This window comes from Prionailurus bengalensis, chromosome X (genome assembly GCF_016509475.1).
Source record: "Prionailurus bengalensis isolate Pbe53 chromosome X, Fcat_Pben_1.1_paternal_pri, whole genome shotgun sequence".
Lineage (NCBI taxonomy): Eukaryota > Metazoa > Chordata > Mammalia > Carnivora > Felidae > Prionailurus > Prionailurus bengalensis.
In genome coordinates, this window is record NC_057361.1 from 95474605 (window position 1) to 95500464 (window position 25860).

The window sequence follows — 25860 nt, forward strand, 5'->3', positions numbered from 1 at the left end:
CCTATCCTTTGGTGCTTAGCAAAAGAAAGCAGAGACTGAGAACAAGCGTGGAAAGACAGATATTGTAAGGATCCTGTGAAACGGGGGGGAGGAGTATTACTCAAATAAAGAACAGGTCAAAGGGCCTGAAAGACAGATTTTGCCTACATTAATTCAACAGGCATTTATTGAGCTTGGCACTGTGTCAGTGCTGCAAACACAAGGAAAGAGGCCTTCCTTTAGATTTCGTGGTCTAGTGGGGAAAATATGTGAATTACAAAGTATACAGTCAAGGGGCACCTGGCTGGCTCAGTCGGTAGAGCATGGGACTCCTGATCTTGGGGTCGTGATTTCGAGCCCCACGTCGGGTGTAGAGATTACTTTAAAAAAAAAAAAGTATAATCAAAAGTCCTACACTCTAGGAAAGCTCTGGCAGACAACTCAGTCTCTTCATCTTTCAACAAACATTTAGTCGCTCTATTATGTACCTGGAACTTGGTTAGAAAATAGAGACACAAAGCCCAATAAGGTGGAATCATTGCCCTAAAGGAGCTTCCTAAACCTAGTTGGGGAAATAGACAAATCAACAATGGCAACACAATGCTCTGAGATGCTATGGAGACGCCGAGATAGAACCATTTAGGTTTGCCTGGAGGGGCTAGAGAAATCATCTCCAAAGATACGCCATTTGATGTGGGACTTGAAGACTGGGTCGGAATTTGCTAGATTACAAAGGAACATGAGAGCAGACCTCACAAGGGGACAGAGGATAGATGATAAGAGGTAACTATTTACTCGTACTATTACATATGCTATATTTGATCCTTCATTCAATAATAATTGTTCCAGCACATGCTCTATACCTAGCACTGTGCTGAAGTACTAATTCCCTGAATTTTCACGAGAGGACACAAAGGCATACAGAGACTAAGTGACTTTTCCGAAGCCACACAGATAGTAAGAGGCAGATTCAAACCAAGTTCTGACTCTCTCCAAAACACACATGTTTTCCATTCCACCCCCAAAACGGGATTGTATAGGTATACAGGCATATTTGGGAAATGATGAAATTTCTGGTTTGGCTAGAATATAAGGGAATGTGGGGAGGGGGTGGGAAGTGGCAGCAGAAAATCTGTGGAATGTTTCACTAATTTGCATGTTAAGGTTTACATATCTGATCATTTGCATTTGATTTTACAAGAGGAGAAATAATTCCTTTTTTATGCCTTTCCAAGAAGGCCCTGGAACAGGTACAATAATAACTTCTTAAAGTTTTTAGAAACTTATGACCCCACCATGTTGAGAGGGGAAGAAAAAACAAGAAGGAATTAAAATCGATTCTCAAGGCAACCATTTTTTACTTGCAATTACTTTAAAATATCATGAATATTTATCACTCGGCTTTCCAGACAATACGCCAGAATCCAACCAACGATGAGGGAACAGCTATATGAGGCCAATATGGAGAAAAGTACCAAATAAAAATGATGCGAATGGCAACCTTCACAATGCATCCTAACTGTATCGTGTCTGTGGAGTTTCATGTTTTCATAACCATTACCCGGGTAATTTCATACCCATTACCCAGGTCTGCATATACTTTGAAAACTCGTTTCTTACCAAATTCAATTTCGTTAAAAGATCTAAAAATATGTTAAGTAGTATAACAAAACAAAAGAAAACCGTTTGGCACTAAAGATTGAGTTGCTGAGTAGTGCAAACCTATAGTCATTTCATGAGATTTCTGTTTAGCCCTCAGGGCAAAACTTGAATTGACCGATCTTCGTGATCATGGAAAAGAATTTTACCCTGCACTGACGTTTAAGATGTTGGCTTTAAGTTTACAGATATCAATGTTTAAGCAAATATTTCACTTCTGTGGAGCACCAAAGCACTATAATTAATTTAATGGCTTTTAACAGGAATATCTGAAAACATAGAAATCAGCTCCAAGCATTGTACTCTCATTTGAAATAAAGTAATTGAAAAACCTAACATTGGTTATGCATTTCTTGAATTTATGTACTATTTCATGCTTCCATACACATCATACACATTATTATAAATTACGTATCAACTTCCTTTTTAGAAACTGAATTTGTATTTCTAACTATTTATAAAACGCTATGAGACATTTGTAAACAATGATACTCTTCCCGATAAGCATTCAATTAGCCTGATAATCTGACCTGCTCTTTGGAGGCTGAGCCGTTCCGTCCTTCAGAGGATTTTTCTTTCCTACACACACACACACACACACACACACACACACACGAAACTGGGTTGATATAAATATTAATTGAAGTATGGATCCGTTTTTTAAAAAATTATATTTAATTCAACATGGAAAAAAGGCATAGGAAAGACCTTAATGTTCTGAATCATTTCTGGTAAAGAAGAATGATCTATAGTACTATTTTAAATATTCCGAGACAAATTTTCAAGAAGAAAATCCTGAACAACCGGTTCTAGTCTTGCACATCCGTTCTGTGCATCTGGGGAGCTCTAACACATAATCATGTGTTGCTGGCAGGTAGGAGAGGCTGGTATTCATATTTGGGTTTAAAGGAAGTCCTTCCAATGTCTTGCAATCTGTTACCTATGCCTCTCCCCTTGGGGTTTTCTGCTCTGCTAAAGTCGTCCCTCACCCTGATCCAGAACGGTTATGCCATTTTAACGATCAGTACCTGCTTCAATCAAGGTCAAAAAAGAAACTGGAAAGGATCAAACTAGAATCTATTTCTCAGATTTAATGAAGACAAAGGGCTTCATTGTCCTTTTACAGAAGAGAAAGAATTTTGTAGAGTCGACAGTTGGGAAGAAAAGAAAATTAAGGAAGCAAACCGGATGAAGTCTTTCCATTGTGGGGCAGAATGACCTGACAAGTGACCTCTTTGCAGACACTGAATTGCTCCTAATGATGTAGATAATTTCCTCGAGCCTCCCAAGGAGTAATGTCGGTCCTTCCATGCCTCCTAAAATCAGAGTAATTCGTTCGAAGACTCCAATAGCTGTCCAAATCATCTCTCTGCTTAGTTACTATTCAGGTTTCCTTTACCTTATGGGGACTTCCTTCCTCTCAAGCGCTCATCTCAGGTCCTTAAAGCTTGCGTTTTGCGTTTCTTTTGGTTGACAGAGTTCCTGATCTTGGTCAGTCCTGGCCCTGCTTTTGCTCTGTAGGTGCAAGGCTTCGGAGACCCACGTCTGCCCTACATGCTATTTGACCTCAGCCAGTGCCCTATTGTTGACTTCCTTTTGTCAACCAACAGCTGCAAGGGACTCCACCCTGCTACATGGCAACGTCACTGGAAGGCATCTTTACCCAGCATATTTGCAAATGCACACTTAGAGTTGAATCACACAGAAAGAAAATTATAATCCTCAAAATGCCACCCTAGCTCTTTCGCCTGCGCTGCCGACGTGCCATCCAGACTGAGGAAGGCCCAGAAAGTTCGGGGCCACGTGAGACACACCCACTGCCCCCCAGTTAACGTTTATTTATTTTTGAGAGAGAGAGAGAGAAATGGAGTGCAAGCAAGGGAGGGGCAGAGAGAGAGACACGCACAGAATCCGAAGCAGGCTCCAGGCTCTGAGCTGTCAGCACAGAACCCAACACAGGGTAAAAATACCTACTTCTAAAGCACGTGGCTCATAAAGTACTCTGAGTGACGGAAGCTTCCAGTCTTCATAATTCTAAAACACCTTTGTTATTAATCCTAGACATCGCCTACAAATCTTACTAAAGAGAAAGATAGAATCGTAGTCGCCCTGTTGCCATTGGCCTAAATTGCTATTATGTGGATCCATCCCTTACTCTTTAAACTTGACATTGCCCTTTATTGGAAGGAAAACACCAAGGGTAGATTTATGAAAACAGTACGTAACATTAGATTAGGCATTCATGTAATAAACATGTATTTACTCCTAATGGGTAACCAATTTTCCATGGAAGAGAGAAGAAAGGTGCTTTATTTCTTGGGAAAAGTAGTGAACATTTCCTGTAAGGTCCCATGGTTCTTTTTTCTCCCAAGTTTTTATTTATTTATTTTGAGAGGGGGAGGGGCAAAGAGAGAGGGAGTTAGAGAGAAACCCAAGCAGGCTCTGCGCTGTCAGCGTGGAGCCCGACGGGAGTCTCGATCTCACGAACCGTGAGATCATGACCTGAGCTGAAACCAAGAGTCAGGAACTTAACTGACTGAGCCACCCAGGGGCCCCAGGATCCTATGGTTCTACTCACAGGCGGTCGACATGGAGTATTTGCCTCCCCGCTCCCGCATACACCCAGCTCCTGCATTACAGGCCCAATGACCTTGGGCAAAAAGTTTAATTACACTGTAAGCTTTAGCTTTCTCATCTGAAGATGGGGATAATAATAATTCCATTCACCGACTACCTATTAGCACTAAATGAGGCAATATACACCAAGGTCCTAGTACAAGTCCTGCCACATTGAAGGACTCAGTAAGGGGTAATTGTAAACGTTGTCATTTTTTTCCCTCGGTGACATTCAACTTTGGAAGGTGAGAAAGAAGTGAGATTGGAATGTAACCATCTGCCTAAAGACCTAAGATGGTAATGAAGGAAGGGAGCCAATTTCTACCTTGCTCTGTTTCGTATCGCCAGTTGTGAACCAACTCCTACTTAAACACTCCTCTGAGAACCCAAACATATCCAGATGCCAAATCCATATTGGAGCAAACACAGGAGCCTAGACAGGGGTCCATTGGCAAACTGCAGCAGCAAACCCAATCTGCTGCTGCTTGTTCTTATAAATAAAGTTTTATTGGCACACCACCATGCCCGTTTGTTTACTTGCTGTCTATGGGTCCTTTTGTACTAGAGCAGCAGAGTTGAGCAGTTACCACAAAGACTGTATGACCTGTGTGCCAAAAATATTTGCTCTCTGGCCCTTCATACACAATGAATGTCTGCTGACTCCTGAGCTAGAATATTCCTTGAGTCTGATCTCACTTCAGATGATGTCCTTTTCAGGGGACTCCCAAATATTTAAAAATTTTTCAGGGGCGCCTGGGTGGCGCAGTCGGTTAAGCGTCCGACTTCAGCCAGGTCACGATCTCGCGGTCCGGGAGTTCGAGCCCCGCGTCGGGCTCTGGGCTGATGGCTCAGAGCCTGGAGCCTGTTTCCGATTCCGTGTCTCCCTCTCTCTCTGCCCCTCCCCCGTTCATGCTCTGTCTCTCTCTGTCCCAAAAATAAATAAACGTTGAAAAAAAAATTAAAAAAAATTTTTTCAAAAGCTTAGTCAACTTGAATTAGTTATAGGCCTAGACCATTCCATCCATTGAATGAAATGTATCTTCCTGTAATGTTACCCGATGGGTGAAAAGAAATCCTTCCCTGATTGGACAGCTTTATGTTCCATTTGCACCCTGGTTCTGGTGACCCTATGAAGTTGATAAAGAAACAGACACGTGAAAGCATCTGGTTCTGAATGATCAAAGATGTTTGTTGATTCAAAATGAAACTTCTGTGAGGTGCCTGGGTGGCTCAGGTCATGATCTCGCGGTTTGTGGGATGGAACCCCACATCAGGTTCTGTGCCTGGAGCTCGCTTCCGATTCTGTCTCGCTCTCTCTCTGCCCCTCCCCCGCTCACGTTCTGTCTGTCTCCCTCTCTCAACAATAATTAATAAACACTAAACAGAAATTTTAAACAGGGGTGCCTGGGTGGGTCAGTCGGTTAAAGCATCTACTTCAGCTCAGGTCACGATCTCACAGTTCGTGGGTTCGAGCCCCGCGTCGGGCTCTGTGCTGACAGCTCAGAGCCTGGAGCCTGCTTCAGATTCTGCGTCTCCCTCTCTCTCTGCCTGTCCCTCGCTTGTGTTCTGTCTCTCTCTGTCTCTCAAAAATAAATGTTAAAAAATTTTCTTAACAAACCAAAAAATGAAACTTCTGTGACACTTTCTAAGATTATTTAGACAAGATCTTCTAACTGCATTGAGTTATTAAAACCTTGGCACGATTTAAATCTTTAAACCGATATAGCCACATGTTTAATTCTAAAAGTGCCAGAAAAAGAAATATATCATCTTTTGCTACCTGGATTCTGTTTCTGGCTTAAAATGTTTTTGCAACATTGAAGTCTCTTTTGTATATCAAAGCATTTTGCCCTCTTTTGTATATCAAAGCATTTTGCCCTTCTTTCAAAGACACTGGCAAATAAGGGCTCACACTTGACCAGGACATAGACTCCTTTATCTTCCGAAACCCTCTGGATTTCTGAGTGTAGTTTGTCTCTTGGAGTGCAGATCCTTAGAATACTTGTTTTCTGCCATCACATGTCATACCCTCATTAGTATGGGTTTCCTGTGTTTAAGCAGACTAATTGTGTCATTCTCCCTTTTTTAATACTACCTTTATTGAGATCTAATTCACGGTACCATTCAATTCACCTGCTTAAATGGTACAGCTCAGTGATTTTTAGTTGTACAACCATTATTGCAATCTATTTATTTTTTAATAAAGCTTATTTATTTATTTTGAGAGAAAGAGAGCATGCACGCGCACACACACACGCACACACACGTGAGCAGGGGAAGGGCAGAGAGAGAAGGAGTGAGAGAGAATCCCAAGCAGACTCCACACTGTCAGTGCAGAGCCTTACATGGGGCTCGATCCTACAAACCGTGAGTTTGTGACTTGGACTGAAATCAAGAGGCAGACGCTGAACTGCCTGAGCCACCCAGGTGCCCCTATCACAATCTATTTCAGAACGTTTTCAGGACCCCAAGAAGGAACCCCATTAGCAATAATTCCCCATTTTCCTCCATAGATGTCTCTATGGATGTTCCCTTTTTGTGTATTTTATATAAATGGAATCACATAATATGTGGTCTTTTGTAACGGAATTATTTCATTTAGCATGTTTTCAAAGTCCATCCATGTTGCAACATGGTCAATCTCTTTTTAGAATCACATTTTGCATATTTAGTGGACATGGACCCCAAAATTTGGGGGCATTTAAAAATCTGATTACATTTTCCCTCTCACACACACAAACACATACACACATGCACACATGCACACACACATTCACACACACGGAAAGAGAACCAAACAATCATACATAATAGGCTAGACATGACTGTTTCTTTAGAAGCCTGATTAGTGGTGTGGAAAATTATGCATAATCCTTATGAATTTTGGAATATGCTGTACAATTTATTCTGAAAGTTCTCCAGGATATCTTTAACAGACCCTTCTTATAGGAAACCCTCAGGGTTTGAAATTACATTCGGACGTAGGTTTAGGTTGAATATTTCATCGAAAAGGATGCTCTTATAACCGAGACGCACAAAACAGCGAAGTCAAGATATGTGTGCGAGCTAGTGCACTCACCTACCTTGCCCTGTAATTTACAGGCATGGGCATTTTTCCTCCCAAATCAAAATGTGACATGTGCCAGTTGGTTATGTAAACCTCATGGGGGGCACTCACATGGCTATATCTAAAGCAACTATCAAAATTGCTGTAAACAAAAGGAAGACCTGTAATTTGCAAGCTCCCAGTGACACAAAAGATGCCTTCTCTGACTGCTTCGGCTTAATCATTCCCATTCTTCACAGAATACACACAACAACCCTTATACATTCTATCTGGTTTCCTCAGTCAGTATTTCTTGTATGTTGGTTTTGCCATCGAATTATCATTAGACTTTTAATTCTATGTGCATTAAGACTATATTTTTTTCTATGTTGCTTATAGTATTTAATTCAATGCCAAGAACATAATAGGCACTTAAACGAATATTGTCAATTGGGGTGCCTGGGTGGTTCATTGGGTTAAGCGTCTGATTCTTGATTCGGCTCAGGTCGTGATCTCATGGTTTGTGGGTTCGAGCCCCGTGCCAGGATCCAAGCAGACGGTGTGGGCCCTACTTGAGATTTTTTTCTGTTTCTGTCTCTCTCTCTCTCTCTCTCTGACCCTCCCCCACTTGGACTCTCTCTCTCTCTCTCTCTCAAAATAAATAAACTGTAAAAAAAGGATATTATCAATTAATATTTGACAGGAAACCTGAGGGTAACATTTTAATTTTGAGCATTTCCAGTGATGATAGCGAACTTCATTGGATCTATATAATAGAAGGTTAATGTTAATCAAATATGTCCTAAACCTAGTAAAGTCATTTTACTTGAGGTTTTTTGATCTTTTGTTCTTCTTTTTAGCAAGTGAAAATATGAAAATACTCTTGGACACGTCATAATAATTTCTTTATGAGAATGTGCTTAAAATTGGCAGGTTTTTATCAGATATTCAGGTTGACAGTAATCACTGAGACTTGAAAAATATTCGAAAGTGTTTATACATGGAATTAACATTCATGTGTCACACACGCATACATTTTGAGTTGGAAACATGAAAACAATGGAAATAACTTGCAATTATTATATTGTGGGTCAAAAATTTTTAAGAAATTTCCAGGTCTACTAAGATCACCTCCATGTCTAATATTTTGAGGATAAGAGAAATCTTTAAAATCAAACTTAATTTAAAATTTTTCATGTCAGTATTTGCTATGGATATTATCATAGAGGCTGTATTTGTAACCAGAAATAACACGGTGAATAAAAAGTAGAATCAAGAATCAATCCAAGAACCTAACATATCATGATATGGAATAGAATTATCATATTAAAACATAAGATGAAAGCAAAATATATTCGTTCCTGGAAATGAACTGATAAATTGAGAAGCAATTAATTAGAACAGATTGGTACACGGGCACCTGGGTGGCTCAGTCGGTTAAGCGTCCAACTTTGGCTCAGGTCATGATCTCCGTGCTCATGAGTTCAAGCCCCACCTCTGGCTCTGTGCTCACAGCTGGGAGCCTGGAGCCTGCTTCAGATTCTGTGTCTCCCTCTCTCTGCGTCCCTCCCCCGCTAGTGCTCTGTCTCTCTCTCTCTTTCTCAAAAATAAATAAACATTAAAAAATTTTAAATTAGATTGGTACACAATTACACATTTAGACAGTAAGAAAACAATTAGGTGAATTAGAAGAAATTATTTGCATTGAACTGATCAGGATTGTTTATTTCTTCTATTATATAATGGTTGTGTAGCAAAATCACATTTTTAAAAAAATTTTATTTATTTAAAATTTTTTTTAACATTTATTCATTTTTGAGAGACAGAGCATGAGCACAAGAGGGACAGACAGAGCCTGACACGGGGCTCGAACTCACGGACCGCGAGATCATGACCTGAGCTGAAGTCAGATGCTTAACCGACTGAGCCACCCAGGTGCCCCTAAAATTTATTTACTTATTTTGAGAGAGCTTGAGTGCAAGTGGGGGAGGGACAGAGAGAGAGGGAGAGAGAGAATCCCAAGCAGGCTCTGCTCAGTCAGCCCAGAGCCTGACTTGGGGCTCAACCTCACAAGATCATTACCTGAGCCGCAATCAAGAGTCAGACGATTAACCGACTGAGCCATCCAGGTGCCCTGCAAAATCACCTTTGAACAGACCATAGAAAAGAGGTTTTAACAAAAATGGGTAAATGGGAAACATAACTTACCCTAAGAAATTTTCAGGAAAAAAGTCAGAATATGTGCACATAATAAATTGTGCACTGGACTGGGGAGAGCTCTGTAGAAAACACAGCAAAGAAAAGGAGGATATGCTTATGGAGAGGAAGAAAGACAGGTATGTTGGACAGAGGGAAAACCTAAGGGTGAGACCCAAGCCTTCTGTGACATCAAACAAACACAGGAAGAAGAAGTGGTTTTCAAAATTGTGTGATATTGATTTTAAGCTATTTATTACAAAGGTCCGTGGGATTGAAAATTGGAGATGGAAGGAAAAGAGTGAAAACTTTCAGGCTGTTGATTCACAGGGTCTGTGAGAAATCTATATACGTAATAGACTTTTTGTTTTGTTTTCATTTTTACAAGAATAGAACGATAAAATAACCATTAGTTCAACAATCATTTACTGAACTGCAACACGCAAGGTGCTGTAGGCTGAATTAGAGTCTCCAGTCAGTTAAGTGTCTGACTTTGATTTAGGCTCAGGTCACCATCTAACGGTTTGTGGGATCAGCCCGTGCAGCTGGCTCTGTGCTGACAGCTAGGAGTCTGTCTCTCACTCTCTCTGCCACTCCCTGCCTCCTGCTCTCTCTCTCTTTCTCCCTCTCAAAATGGACATTTTTAAAAAGATGAATTATTGCCTCTATCTTGACTATAAGCATCTACGAGGCACACTGGAGGCCTCCTGTGCAAGCCTTTTCTACATAGATAGAAAAATGACCGATTTGGGGTTAGTTTGTGAATGATCCCATCAGAGTTCAATCAAAACGAAGTGCAGTTTGAGTAAAGCTTTGAATCTGAAGCTCCTTTCTTAGGGAAAACGCTTGGCTTTGAAGAGACTTTTAAATTTGGGGCAACACAAAGGTAGCTTAGTTACATCAAAATGCCTATTTTAATAATATTGATTAAAATGCACTTCTACTCGGATTATACTATTGAGTTAGGGATCTTAATTAGCATCCAAATAGGTGCTTCCGTGTTTAAGGCATCTTTTTTCTGGGGGAGACTTCTGAGACCCTGACTAGTGCCACTGCGTGGGCAACCTTGAGGCTTTGAAACTGTAGACCACTACACTTCTATTAAAGTGACATTTCTCAGGGGTGCCTGGGTGGCTCAGTCGGTTGGGCTTCTGACTTCCTCCACTCAGGTCATGATCTCACCGTAGTTTGGTTCAAGCCCCAGGCGGGGAGGGGGGTGCTCTGTGCTGACAGCTTAGAGCCTGGAGCCTAGCCTGCTTCAGCAGGCTCCCTGTCTCTCTGCCCCTCCCCTGATTGCTCTCTCTCTCTCTCTCTCTCTCAAAAATAAATAAACATTAAAAAATTTTAAAAATAAAGTGACATTTCTTGGCAACAAACTCTTGCTGAATTCTGACAACCTCATTGTTAATTAGTGGTGAACAAAGACCTTTATTAAAGTTTCCGATGTAAGCTTTTCTGATTAAGAAACAGGAAAGCAAAAATAGCATATGCATAGGGTTCTTAATATTTTCCCTTACTGCAAATTCTAAAACTTGAGAAGTAAACGAAAGTAGAAAATTAAGTGAAGTAATTGAGACAAATATATCCATACTGGAAAACTTAGCTTGCAGAGTCCCCTTAAGCTATGGCTAAGTCTGTATGTTTAAGTCTAAAAGCACATGGGGGGGGGGGGACACCTGGGTGGCTCAGTCAGCTAAGCGGCCACCTTCGGCTCAGGTCATGATCTCACAGTTCGTGAGTTCAAGCCCCGCGACAGGCTCTGTGCTGACAAGCTCAGAGCCTGGAGCCCACTTCGGATTCTGTGTCTCCCTCTCTCTGTGCCCCTCCCCCACTCACACTCTGTTCTCTCTCTCTCTCTCTCTCTCTCTCTCTCTCTCTCTCAAATAAATAAACATTAAAAATAAATAAATAAAAGCAGGTGGAAGCTTTTCCGTGGTGACTGATGCAAGGTGGACAACTGAAGTACCATATTCAGTGTGTCTAGAGATTTTGTGCAAAGAATTATAGAAACCATACCAAACCTTGGGCCAATTATTGGAAGCCAGGATTCTCGTTCTGGAGCCTGTTGTAAATGTGTGTGGCATGGTCAATGTAACAGCAACATGCTGAAACCAGTATTTTCGTGCTGACCCAAACCTGACCCAGTAAGAAATCTCTCATAACAGAAGCTCAATGTTTCTGAAGGCATGATTGCCCTCTCGTTTCTTTTTCACCTTCCTGTGCCTTTCATAAGTCCTTCTAGTTGGTTAATCATTAATCCCCTTCCAGGTTCCCTCCTCCCGCCTCTCTGTGTCAAGTCCTTCTCTGGTCATGTAGCTTTTAGGCAGTCTATGGACCCCCGTACCTCTTCCCATTTAAGAAGTCCGGGCACTCACTACGGGTTAATTTCTCTAAGCAAATTCATAACAGCAGATCAAGCGGGGGCTTCTTTACAGGAGCATTCAATTTTTGAGGCCACTCTTAATTTAGCATTTTTCCTAAAATGCGTGTAAAATGGGATGCAATTGAACCCATTGTAAATTCGCAAAAAAAAAAAAAAAAAAAAAAAAAATTCCAAGCACACATTTCCGGAACAAAATGGTTACGACTGGAACGGGAAAGGGCTTAGACTTTCTCCTCCGCAGCTGTCCCACAAGCCAATCCCTTGACCTGACCCTGGAGAATCCCTCCAACTCTGGCCCTCGGAGCTGATTTTGGACCTGCAGCGAGCCAAAGGATTGGAATGCAGATCCGGAGGGGAAACCTCCGCGTCTGTTCTTGCAAGAAGCCAGCTGTGGTAACCTGGAGGCAATCTGCTGGGCAAAGAAGAAGAAAGGGTACTCTGGGTAACAGAGAAGGTATTCCGGGAAGCGCGTCTCCCAAGTTTTCTCTGGTGGAAAGAGACGGATGAGAGTTGACATCCATTTCCAGCCAACCGAGCGGAACGAGGTTACTTGCACCATGCCTTCCCACCTCGACTTCTCACCCCTTGCCGCTTGGACAAAGCGGCCACACAAGGTGACTGGGGTCAACGATGTACTTGGCACGAAACCAAAGACCCGAGAGCCGGTCCCGTCCGTATTCTGCCCCTTGGACCTCGGAAGGTTAAAGGGAAGATTGCTGAGGTTTCCCCTCTGCGTTGTTTCGCACCTGGGCTGATCCGAACAGTCGAAACTACTAGAAATGTCCCTTTCCGCGCCCAGGCTCTCTTCACCATTCAGGGGGAAAAACTGTACCCTCAGACTTAAATAGGGGCTTAGTGACTTTCAAACTCCCATTCCCAACATTCACATCTTTACATTGTTTCCACTTTTTTTTTTTTTTCCCCTTTTTGCACATTACGCCAAGTCAGGCACTGTGGACTTCTAATCTCTTTTTAGCCGGGGAGGGGGAGAAGCCGGCGCGAGGGACCGGTCTCCGCTCCCCGCCGCAGAGTTAGAGTCCCCATCCCACCGGGGTGTCCACCCAGGCGACTCTTCTCCCAGTTCCCCACCCAGTTGATGTGACAGGCTCGTGGCCCAATCCCCTTCCAGGTTCCCAGGCCGAGGGCTAGCACCACCCGAGCCAATGGCGGCGGCCGAGGGGCGGAGGGAGCGCTGGCTTTAGAACCACTGCCGCAAAGATTCCGAGAGGCAGAAGTTGTCCGGGCGCGTCGGTCGGAGGCTGTCGGGCCAGATCCGGGACTCTGCGACTTTATGTAAGTGCTTTGTGGGCACGGGAGGGCACGACGGGAGCGAGTACCCGGGGCGTGGGCAGGCGTGGGTCCCGGGGAGAGCATCTCCGGGCACCTCTGCCGGAACGTGCCCCGCGCGCGGGGACGCGGCGCGGAGAGGGGGCTGCAAAAATTCCAGTCCCAGCCAGCCCTCGGGCGCCAGAGCGATCGTTGGCAACCACGATGGGTGGGAGTGACAGCGGGCCCCACGACCACCCGCCGCAAACACGTTTTCTGCTCTTAACCGCAGGGATGGTGCTTTCTCGCTAGTTGCTCTTAACTTGTTGCCTACCTGCGGCTGCAGTCCTGGACGCCAACCCTTGCCCTTCTCCCCTTCCTTGGCGGCCGCCCCGAAGTGGAAACCGAGCGCCTAACTTCCCTCCGTCGTCCTTCCCCGGCTACTGCCATCCCCCGCCCCCCGCTCCCTCCCGCCCCGGACTCAGGAAATCCCGGAGCCGGCCGCCTGCGACGCCTCCAGCCCCGGCTCGCCCGCCTCGGCTGACCTCGCGGGCTCACGCCAGTTCCGGGGCGCTGAGCGGCTGCCTTGGCCCAGGGAAATTAGCGGGGCTCCGACTGCCGGCCTCCCGCTCGTTTCCCTGGCCATTCGCGAGAGCGCCGCGGTCGCACCGCATCTCCCTATGAGTAAGCACTTTTTTCCTTTCAGTAGCACAACATCTCCGGGCCAGTAGGGCAGAACCTTTCGGCTCTCGTCTCCCCCGACTCCGCGCCCTCGGGCTGCTCCCTGCTCGGCTCCTCGGGCTCTGTAGCCCCGAGCGCGCGGTCGGGGCAGCGGGAGCCCGGGACCTCCCGGGGCTCCCTGAGAGGCTGAGCGGCGGGGGCAGTGGGAGGGGGTGATGTGCCCTCCCCGCCTCCCCCCCCCCCCCCAGCTGCACTTGCCGCTGTTTACTTTTTTCCACCCGCGGTACTTAAGCGCTCTAATAAGAGGCCGGGGGACGCTGACCACCCCCTCCCTGGCTTCTTGCCAGTCCCAAAGTTGCCGCCGCCGCTGCTACCGCTCTAGCGTGCTGGCGGCTCCGACGGCCCGGCTCCAGCACCGGAGACGATCCCAGGCTGGGAGGTGGAATGAGGTTAATGCTTTCTGACACTTGCCCGACGCGCTGCCTCTTGCTCCTCACCAGTTCTGCACACCATCCCTAGTGGTGCAGGTTGGGCTTAGAACTAACTGCGTTGGAGAGCCTCACCGCATAGGATCACCCCGACGGGATGCTGGGGGTGCCTGGCCTGTTTCGAGGGAGGGGGTGGAGTGGGGGCACAGAGCCTGGCTGGCCGCACTGTAGGTAGAAAACGTAAAGCGAAATGACAGACTCCTGAGAGGTAAGCACTTAAGCTCGACTTTACCGATGTCACACTGTGTTTGGGAGCCTCAACGTGATCCCGGAGATGCAATTTACAGTGAATTCCACCGAAGCGACCGATGTCCCACACTTGCTGATTGGCATCACGTGCCGCAAATCTCTGATGCCCCTAGGGTAATGGTCACATGACTTCTTTTGCCTTTAAAACTGGAATGTAATGGCTGAAGCCCATTTTCCAAAAACAACCGCGACAAAAAAGCAGAGGGGGGGGGGGTGTGAGCTAGCCCGTACTCCAGGGAATTCTGCTTGGATTTGGATGAGGGGAACAGAAAGGGAATTTGGTGCTCAGATTTTACCCAAAATAAAGACAGGAGCTGTTTTTGAAATAAGGGCTTGAACTGTGTTTGTGCTGGGACGTATACCTCCCAAGGGGCCTTTCAATCTACTTAAGGCTTTCCTGAATTCAAAGCATATCTTACTGATTATTTTCTAGGAAAATCGTCCTTCTAATTTACACCCACCTCATGCCTAAATGATACTTTTGAAGCTGTATTCTGTAAGATGGTGTTAAAAAAAATTAGGATTTACCCATATTCCTGGTTCTGGCCTATATTCTGATTGAACTGTTCTCTTTATTAGGCATCTACTTGAAGGTGATGGATCATTTCTTGACTAAAATTAACCACCAGTTATTTGTGGTTTGGAATTAATTGGATCAGAAATCAGGCACAAAAACTGTGGATTCTAAATTTGATAAGTTGAGCTGGTTGCGACTTTGCCTGTCAGAATCTGTTTTTTAAAAAAGTGTCTCTTTTTTAAATGATTATTTATTTTGAGAGACAGGGCGCAGGCTCCTACAAGCAGGGAGGGGCAGAGAGAGAGGGAGAAAAATCCCAAGCAGGCTCTGCACGGTCGGACCAGAGCCCAAGGCTGAGGCTCAATGTCACCACCAGGAGATCATGACCTGAGCCAAAATCAAGAGTGGGAGGCTTGGGGTGCCCGGGTGGCTCAGTTGGTTGAGCTTCAGACTTTGGCTCAGGTCATGGTCTCCGGGTTCGTGAGTGGGAGGGACCTCCTCGTTGGCTCGCTGCTGTCAGCCAAGAGCCCCGCTTCTGATCCTCTGTCCCCCTTTTTCTGCCCCTCCCCCGCTTGTGCTCTCTCAAAAATAAAACATTAAAAAAAAAAGTGGGAGGCTCAACCAACTGAGCCACTCGGTATCTTTAGCCATCAGATTCTTGATGCAGTAATGAGAGGACCCTGAAACGACTCCCATAATGACCATTACCTGCCCAGGTGGCCCAAGTTAAGGTTGCTGTTGGAAAAACGTGGCAGGGCTGATAGAGAATATACCCCAGAGTACTGAAATGGGCAGAGGAAAAAAAAAAATAAAAGCGGGCAGTGGGCAGAGGAATCTCTGAGGTCAGGAGTTTAAAAGCTTTCCTTATTTACAAAAATGGACCCAGTTGATACATATTCAGCCTTGAAACTAGGGCAGCTATAAATGAAACTGGGAACAGTTAAGACATTTTGGCTTTGTATGCATTAGCCAAAATAACCCCTCGTCCACTGCAGCAACCTCGGAGCGACTTGAGCACTTTTTTTTTTTTTTTTTTTTTTTTTTTGTGCTGTGCTTGGGTTCCTGAGCCTAAAAACAAGAACTCCTCTAAAGCATGTAGTTCTGACCCCAAGGCTAGCCCTGTGGCACAGATTAGCTCAAAGTGGATTTAAGCTACACCTGGGTTATTGGAGTTAACTATGCTGGTTGATAGAACCCCCTAGTGGAGGTGAGGTGATAATAACATTTTAGATTGAACTCCTAATAAATATTTAACCTCAGAAAGAGAGTACAACTATCCAATGAGGTTGAAGTGGAAGGGAGATGAGCCCTTTTCAAAATATTATTAAACCCAAGGCTCCTGGGGGGCTCAGTCAGTTAAGTGTTCGACCCTTGATTTCAGCTCTGGTCATGATCTCGCGGTGGGATCCACCTGCTGACAGCTGGGTTGGGGGCGGTGCGCACACAGTCTCTCAAAATAAATGAACGTAAAAAAACTCATAAAAAATATTAACTCATGTCAAAACGGGATCATCTCTAGGCTCTCAGCCTACACAGCATGTCATTTGTCTTCAGATGTGCGCTCATTTAAAACCACTGACTTTGTTACTGACTTCATTTGGGGGGTATCGTTTAGTGAACTCAGGTTTTACCATCAGGGGGTTGTGAGTCTAATTCTGAATCTCTGTTAGATCTAGCAAGTTATCAACCTCTTTCTTTATTTGGGGTAGGGAGCCAAATTATGCTCTGCCTTGACTTAGTACAGACACTCCACACTGAAGTCCAGGGTCTCTAGTCTGATACCATCACTTAGATACCGTTGCTGAAAATGTCTTGGCTTACGGCATTTTGGGTGGAAGGATTAATTATAATTGGTAAGTAATATTTTGGTTGAGATTACATCTCTTCTACAAATGGTTACATGCACATTAGACCCAACTGTTTATACTGGCAGAACGTCAGTATCCAGAGCACTATCTGAACCAAATGAAATTTTGCTCCTTGGCAAACCACATGAGTGTTACTGAAAAGAAGGGGTAGCTTGGCCATGGTGCTGGAGAACGAAAGTGATTTCTTTTTGGGGAAACTGACCGGGAAATAGGAAGAAAGACCACTTTCCATGATTCCATATTCTGTTTTAGGCATTACTTCCACTTGCCTTTCCAAGAAATTTACTGACATGATATTCTTACCACATATGATAAAGTCATGAATTTCTTACTGTATTTCATGTAGCCCAATCTAGGTGAAACATGACTGCTAAACTCTTTTTTGCTGTTTAGGACAGATTCCAAAAGATGCTGGTATAAAATTGAAAATGAGCATCTATCAGTACATGACAACTTGGGTATCTGGTTTTAGAATCATTTCATGTTTGCTCATATAATAAGTTTTCTTTTGGTTAAGAGTAATCCAGAGCGGGAAAAATTTGATCTGTGAAACTAATAAAACACAGTTTAGAAGAAAACAGCCAGATCATGTTTTGAGTCTGTGTGATTATCCTAGAGAATGATATACCCTAGAATGTACCTTCACTGTGTGGGAGGTTTCAAAAGCTTTTCGGATACATTACACTGTTGGAAGCTATTTTAGATACGAATGGTCAGCCCTAGCTGTTTTTAGTTATGATACAGCTTTGGTTATAGTTATGGCTTAAAAATATAAACTGTCTAATCCTGAAATGTCAGTCTTAGAAGGTCATAAAAATTCAATATGCTTAATAATATGTAATTTACCTTCATCTTAGCACTCAAAAGGCAACTGTCAGTATGAAATGTTTTAGGGAGGAAAAAACAATGCCTTTAAGTGAAAATTAAAATACTAGAGGAGAAGTATGTTGGACTTAGCTTCAGAAGAACTCGATTCTAGACATGGCTCTGCTATTGACTCCTACTTTGACCTTGAGAAAGTCACTTAAGCTTATGTTGCTAACTAACATTGAATACATTTTGCATTTTCTCATTTATACGGCTGAGAGCATGACTCCAGGTTTTTGTTTTGCTTGGATTTTTTTTTTTCAGATAGTTATAGTCTGGCTTATTTCAGTTACATTAGTTGATTTAAAAATTTTTAATGCACCTGTATGGAACCAAGCTAAATACCTTGTTGGCAGACCGGTAGCTTCAGGAAAGCTTCGTTTTTCTTAAAGGTCTGGAAATGTGTTTGATGGTAAGGAGGTAGTGTCGTTTATTGGAAAAGGCACTGAGCATGGAAGGCAGCGGCTTTTCGCTCTCTACGGTTGGGACACACAGGCCAGTGTAGGTAAATCACACAAGTTCTCGGTGTTCATGTTTGGATCTTACTTTATTAAGCCATCTGTTTCCAATCTATGTATTTCCCAGGCATGCTGAAAGGATAAGTGAGATATGGATAAGTGAGCCTTGGTTCTTCAGCAGACAGGTGCTATATAAAATCAAAGTACTGGAACAGTATATCACTGAAACGCTAAAACGTCGACAAAGTTTTACGGAAATGGTAGAAATCTCATCACTGAGGTCTCGCCCCATTTTAACTTGTCTGTAAATATTCTCCAGCCCTCCAGTTTTACAAGCAAAGGAGAAATAAAGGCAGACCTAATAAAATGAAAAATAAGAGAAATGGTTAATGACAAGAGAATAAAAACCTATATGTAATACTTTCTTTTTTTTTAATTTTTTTTCAACGTTTTTTATTTATTTTGGGGACAGAGAGAGACAGAGCATGAACGGGGGAGGGGCAGAGAGAGAGGGAGACACAGAATCGGAAACAGGCTCCAGGCTCCGAGCCATCAGCCCAGAGCCCGACGCGGGGCTCGAACTCACGGACCGCGAGATCGTGACCTGGCTGAAGTCGGACGCTTAACCGACTGTGCCACCCAGGCGCCCCTGTAATATGTTTCTTATATGTTTATTTTTCCTCTCAAATATTATGCCAGGCAGCCTGATAAAGCCATTAATGTGATGGGGTTTCCCCCCCCCCCTTCTCAAGTAACTACTGAGCAGCATTTTAGTGTTTGTTGGTAATCATTACAGAATCCTTTGGCTTATCCTACTTCATTCTTAGTTTTGTGACTGCCCACAATGGGAGGTCTTGTGTAAAACTGCCCACAGAGAAAGCCAAGTGCTTCTCCCTAAGCAAGTACCCTTTAAAGGAGTGCAGGTTTGGAAAAGCTCCTAATGGAGGAGATAATCTGTATATTTAAGTGGAGTGCCATCATTAACACTGAAAAGATGAGAAGTTAGGTAGATCTGTGTTTGAAAAGCAAGTTGGATAGCTGGCTTCTGAGGTGTCCTTTTTACCTCCCACCCTTAAAACGGTTAACACGGAATTAATTTTCAGTGTTTATTGTCACCTTGCCAATTATATGCTGGTGCATTAACCATTGTCATTCCTTGCATTATCATGCATTTTTATTTGGTTGGTTAAAATTATGTTTTTATCTATTAAATGCCAGTATAAGCAAAATACAGTGTTTATATTAGTTTCGGCTGTACGATAATAGCGATTCAACAGTTCTGTACATTTCTCAGTGCTCAGCACCAGAAATGAGCTCTTAATCCCTTTTGCCTATTTCATCCATCCCCCATCTACCACCCCTCTAGCAACCACCAGTCTCTACATTTAAGAGACTTTTTTCTTTTTTTTTCTTTGTTCATTTGTTTTGTTTCTTACATTGCACCCATGAGTGGAATCATACGGTATTCGATAGCATTTGTCAAAATATCATTTGTAAAGTGATAGTACTTAATTAAAATGAAATAAGCAGTTGTAAAGTGATAGTACTTAATTAAAATGAAATAAGCAAAAGGCCAGGAGTTAAAGGACTTTTGAAATAACCTGGTACCATGTGACTACTTCTGAAGAGTGGGCTCTTTTTGCTAATAGAAGTCAATGTCTTTTATAAAATCTCATCTCTTATTTCTACTCTCTCTGCTTTAAAAGACTGAATAGTGGGGTGCCTGGGTGGCTCAGTCGGTTAAGCGTCGGACTTCAGCTCAGGTCGTGATCTCATTGTTTGTGGGTTCGAGCCCCTCGGGGGCCTCTGTGCTGACAGCTCAGAGCCTGGAACCTGTTTCGGATTCTGTGTCTCCCTCTCTATGTACCCCTTCCCTGCTCACACTCTGTCTCTCTCTCAAAAGTAAATAAACATTAAAAAGTTTTTTTAAGATTCAATAGCAAATTATTTTTTGTAATCTTGTAACCCATTTATTGAAAATCCAACTCTGATTCTTTTAAGCTGTGTATATATGTGTATATATATATATATGTGTATATATGTGTATATATATATACACACACACATTATATATATCCATTATATATATATTATAGATATAATTTACATATAGCATATATAAAGTTTTTATCTTCTATGAAATAAATTTGTAAAGTCAGTGTAATAGCTTTGAATATTTATTATTGCATTCTTCATTATATGCTGATTACATAGTATTGCATGCAGATTAACATTCTGTAATTGACACTGAATCTGTAATTGACACTATCTTTCACAGACTAGTGTAATTTTTCAGCATTTTTTTTCTGTATTTCATAACTAGCTTGTGTATTCCCCTTTTTGTCATTTCTTTTTATTCTTTTTGGCATTTTGGGGCTTGTATTTCAGGTGAGAGAGAATTACTATTATAGACTGCAAAGTGTTTTCTAGAACTGCGAATGATGGGAAATGCTATAATAATCCACATGTATGATTTAACTTACTGAAAAAGTATCTTAAGTAGTGCATACTTAAAATTTTTTTAATCACTTTGCGTTAAAAAATACAAAGTCACTGTAAAACTGTTAGGAGAAACTATAAAAGGATTTATAAAAAAGAAAATGAAAATTACTCATAATCAAACCACCTGTTCATATTTTTTATCTTTTTCCAGTGTAGAAAGAAAGTTAGGTACTTTTTTCTTTTTAATTTTTTTATTTAAATTCTAGTTAGTTAACATACAGTGCGACGTTGGTTTCAGGAGTAGGATTCGGTGATTCATCACGTACGTGCAACACCCGGTGCTCATCACAAGTGCCCTCAGTACCCATCACCCAGCTAGCCCATCCCTCACCGAGAAAGTTAGATATTTTAAAAGTTGGGATGATACTGTGTTTACAGTGTGTATTCCTTTCTTTCCACTCACTACATTATGAACATGTTTTCACGTAATCAAATATTTTTGAAAAAATTTTAAATCACTGTGATCTTCCACATAATGAGCATCTCATCATTTCTTTTCACTAATTCCACGTTGCTGCAAGTTTATGTTGCTTCCATCTCTTATAGATAGTGCTTCAGTGAACATCCTTGGGCCAAAACCATTTTTGCAACTCAGATTGTTTCTTTGAGATAAATGTTTAGAAGAGAAATGGCAAAGATTTTTGTTTTTAAAGATGAAGTCCTTTGACAATCTCTGAAATTTTAAACATTGGCTTAAGCAAAAAAGAGCTTCGATTGCAACCAGTGTATTCCAAAAACAAAAAAGGCTGTTCTTTATATAGTATATGGTATTTGACTCTAAACTGAAGCTGGTTTAGGTAAAGTATATGTCTCGGAAATATTTTGGTTTCCTCTGATCTACTTCACAGGTGCGAAGCAGGATGAAGGAGAATCATGTGGGGTATATACAATCATAGGAAGTTCTATTTTTTAAAACGGAACTGTTAATGGGGGAGGGGAGACAGGTTTATTTTTAAGTTGCCTTTAGATTTCAGGTTGTTCTAAAACTCAGTTCAAGTATACAGAGCTTATTTGTGACCATGTACCTTCCATATCAAAGGAACTTTTAATCTTGGAGTTGGTAACATGACTGTGTTTGTCGATAGGCTTTTTTTTTTTTTTTTTTTGTCTCAGGCTGTTGGTCCCTTAAATTACCATGATGTCACTCAACAAATTCAAAGTTTTATATTTCATTCATAAGCAGAGCTCCAACCGTGGTAGGAATTCTGATGCTGCCACTTGATTTGTGCCTAGTTTCAGTGTGCGGTGACTCCCCAAATTACAAACACTAGATTTAACAAATATTTTGTATATTTGCTCTCTCAAAAATAAACAAACATTGGGGCGCCTGGGTGGCTCAGTTGGTTAAGCGTCCGACTTCAGCTCAGGTCATGATCTCACAGTTGGTGAGTTTGAGCCCCGCGTCCAGCTCTGTGCTGACAGCTCGGAGCCTGGAGCCTGCTTCGGATTCTGTGTCTCCCTCTCTCTCTGCCTCTCCCCCGCTCACTGTTTGTCTCTCTCTGTCTCTCTCTCAAAAAGAAATAAAACATTAAAAAATTTTTGTAAGTAAAATAAAATTAAAAAATAAATAAATACTAAAAAAAAAAGTTTTGAAGGCGGTGGAGTGGGGGGCGCCTGGGTGGCTCACTCGGTTAAGTATCTGACTTCAGCTCAGGTCACGATCTCATGGCTCCTGAGTTTGAGCCCCGCATTGGGCTCTCTGCGCTTGGGATCCTCTGTTTCTCTCTCTGCCCCTCCCCACGTGTTCTCTTTCTCTCAAAAATAAATAAACATTAAAAAAATGGGAAAACACCCAAATATTTTGTATATTTGAATGGCTCATAGTACATACACTGCATGTCCCTCTCTAAATGTATCCCGTGCTGATACACAGACTCTCCCCCGATGTTTCTCTCCCCTGTCCCAGTTCAGCAGTCTCACTAAGTGCCATGCGGGTCTGGACATAGCACGATGACCCAGCTTTTTTTCTGGGGGGGGGGGGGGGACAGAGAGAGACAGAGCATGAACGGGGGAGGGGCAGAGAGAGAGGGAGAAACAGAATCGGAAACAGGCTCCAGGCTCCGAGCCATCAGCCCAGAGCCTGACGCGGGGCTCGAACTCACGGGCCGCGAGATCGTGACCCGGCTGAAGTCGGACGCCCAACCGACTGCGCCACCGCCCCGATAGCACGATGACCCAGAAGTAACGTGGAAGATGGGTCTGACCTGACAGCTCAGTCCTACCACCTCCTTGTGTTTTCTTTCCAGAGGGATCATCTCCAACTGTGTTTTATAGTCAGGATGTGTTTTAGCCTGAAATGTGAGTTCCAAGGGCTCTGCTAATTTATATCTCTGTGACACTGGGGAAGTTCTAGTTTCACCATTTACAAAATGGAGCTAATACGACTTGTTTTCAGTGTTGTCCATAAAATCGAATGAGAACATTTATAAAGAAACTAGCGGATAGTAGGTGCTCCATAAATATTTCCCTTTTACAGGTCAATGAATGTTGCCTTAGATGATCTTGTCAGGTGTCTATATATCTACCTGGTCATTTGCCTCAAATTCAAACTGTTTTTCCTTACGTATCACCATTCAGGGTAAATCAGGGAGTTTATTTTTTCTGCTTCACTTAATGGCATTGTGAAAATATTGCTTCCCATTGCTTTTTATTGTACATAGGGAAGATTTTTAACAACGATGTAGGTTGAAGAAGCTTCTTGACTTAAGCTAGGAAAACTGTTTACCATTTAGTGTATCCTTTTGTGAAGTTATGCCATCCAACGGTTTAAAGAGTTTGCCCTCAAAGAACCATTGGAAACACGACTCTATTCATACATTAGAGAGACCATTATGAACTTATTACTACTAACAAATATAATTAGATCAGGAGAAAAGGTAATAATAGGTAATGTTGATGCTTGACCGGGGGAAGAGGGGAAAAAAAGCTTCAAAATCTTCAGTGTTACTACCGTAGGGTAAATAGACACGCGAATGTTAAAAAGTTTACCTTGGTAAAAATACGAGAAAAGAGAAAATAAACTAGTAAAAAAATTCAAGTGCTGGGGAAGGCAGAGGGTTATAAACGAAATCCACTTCTTTCCAAGACGACAGACGTGTGGCCTTTAGAAATGGTTGAATCCAAAAGGTATTAATCTTAGATTTATGATGCCCGTTATTTCCTGTAATGGAAGTTTTCAAAAGCAAAAACCAGGAAATGATGAAGGGCACTGACACATTCAACAAATATTTTGAGCAGTTTGTGGGTCTCCGGTTTAAAGCTACAGTTGAATCATTTTTACAAGTGGCTACGTAGAATGAAAAGTGTGTTATTTCGTCTTAGGATAATTAAAAAACAAGTACAGCCAAATGGTCATGACTGTAGATAAGCAAAAAGTAATATTGACGGGTTTACATGTTTGAAAATATAAGCTGACCCATACGTTGGGTGTCTGACCCTGAATCAAAGTGTTCCGGGATTTGTTGGCCTGCTGACAAAAAAAAAAAAAAAAAGCAAACTAGAGTATATTTATAGGTGCAAGCCAAAGATGGGAAACTTCCCTAACCAGAGATTTGTGTTAAGAGGAAGGGAAGGATGGGGCGCCTGGGTGGCTCAGTTGGTTAAGCATCTGACTCTTGGTTCAGGTCATGATCTCATAGTTCACGGGCTGGAGCCCTGCATCTCTCTCTCTCTCTCTCTCTCTCTCTCTCTCTCTCTGCCCCTCCCCCACTCGCTCTCTCTGTCTCTCAGATAAATAAATAATCTTTAGAAAAGAAAAGGGGACACAGACAATTCCTCAATTTTAGTCTGTGGGGTGGTTTCATCGTTCAACTAAAATGTTTAATGAAGACTGTTAGGTGCCACGGCCACCGAGGTGGATAAGATACACCTGCAGTCTAGTAGACGAGAAAAACACAAAATACTGCATTTCATGAAGCCTAAAAATATTCTGACATGTAGAAAATGGGGGCATCGGGGTGGCTCAGTCAGTGGAGTGTCCGACTCTCGGTTTCGGCTCAGGTCAGGATCTCACCGTTCACGGCATCGAGCCCCGCGGCTGGCTCTGCGCTGACCGTTCGGAGCCTGCTTGGGATTCCCTCTCTCCCCCTCTCTCCCTGCCCCTCCCTTGCACTCGCTCTGCCTCAAAATAAATAAATAAACATTTAAAAAAAAAAAAGGGAAAATGAACTTAAATATGGCCCTTATTCTCAACGTAAAATATTCCTAAATTTAAACCTTGTGTGAACAAAGACATTCGTTTATAACCCAATGTAATCAAATCTAAACTAAGAACAAATCAAATTTAAACATTGTTATTTCTTTGCAATAATTACTGCATCCTAAAAAAAGTGCCCACTATGAGTTAATTTGACTTAAATAGAACATTGCTCAGCCTATAAATGAAGGTCAGCAGACAGCAGTGTCTTGGAATAAAATAGCCCTTTGGCAAGAAAATGAGCCACACCCCATTTCGTTTTTGCAAAAATAAAATTCTTTCCAGCTTCGCTAAATTGTAGATGTGTGCATGTAGTTCTGCAGTAGATGGTCCTGCAGCTGTGGAAACAGCCATGTGTGCAGAAGCCCTAAGAAACATCGATAAGCCATTATTCATACGTGCAGTTCTCATACTTTCTGGGGTATATATAGCGTTCTGGTCAGTCTTCTCTGACTCCAGGAAGGTAGCGGGTAACTACTCCTTCATTTCCTGCCTTAAACTTCTTGATTGCCACAGGCTTTAAATTGAGCAGGAGAAGCCAGGATTCGAAGTCTCATCGTTGTTTCATTTTGGTGGGAGAGCATCGAATGCTCTCTGTACTGTGGACGCACCATGAAAAGAACCGTACTTCTAGGGAGAAAGGAAAAGAAACCCCGAGGGGCAAGCCCCATTCTCCTGGTTCTTTCACCGTACCTGGTACAAGGCAGGTCTCCATATATACATTTGAAAGAGTGAAAAAAATAAGCGGCTATGAGTGGCCTTTGCTGATAACGATAAAATTGTGAAAGCCTAATCAGCAAATTAGTAACTTATGAAGCACACTTAATAAACTACATAATGATGTGAATCTATAAGAAGACTAAGCAAATGGGTTCCTTGGTTTTCTTTCT

The 25860-nt window shown here is 42.6% G+C and overlaps 1 protein-coding gene across 6 annotated transcripts in view; it reads left to right on the plus strand.

Moving 5' to 3' along the window:
- The first annotated feature begins 12050 nt into the window (after positions 1-12050).
- PLS3 (plastin 3) overlaps positions 12051-25860 on the plus strand; it is a 93296-nt gene continuing 79486 nt past the window's right edge. For 2 of the 6 annotated variants that reach the window (XM_043570567.1, XM_043570570.1), the window contains exon 1: positions 12051-13172. The gene's annotated coding sequence lies outside the window, so the exon portion shown is untranslated. Of the gene's footprint in view, positions 13173-13437; positions 13830-25860 lie in introns of all 6 variants that reach the window. The other 4 variants (XM_043570566.1, XM_043570568.1, XM_043570571.1 and 1 more) reach the window with 3 other exon arrangements.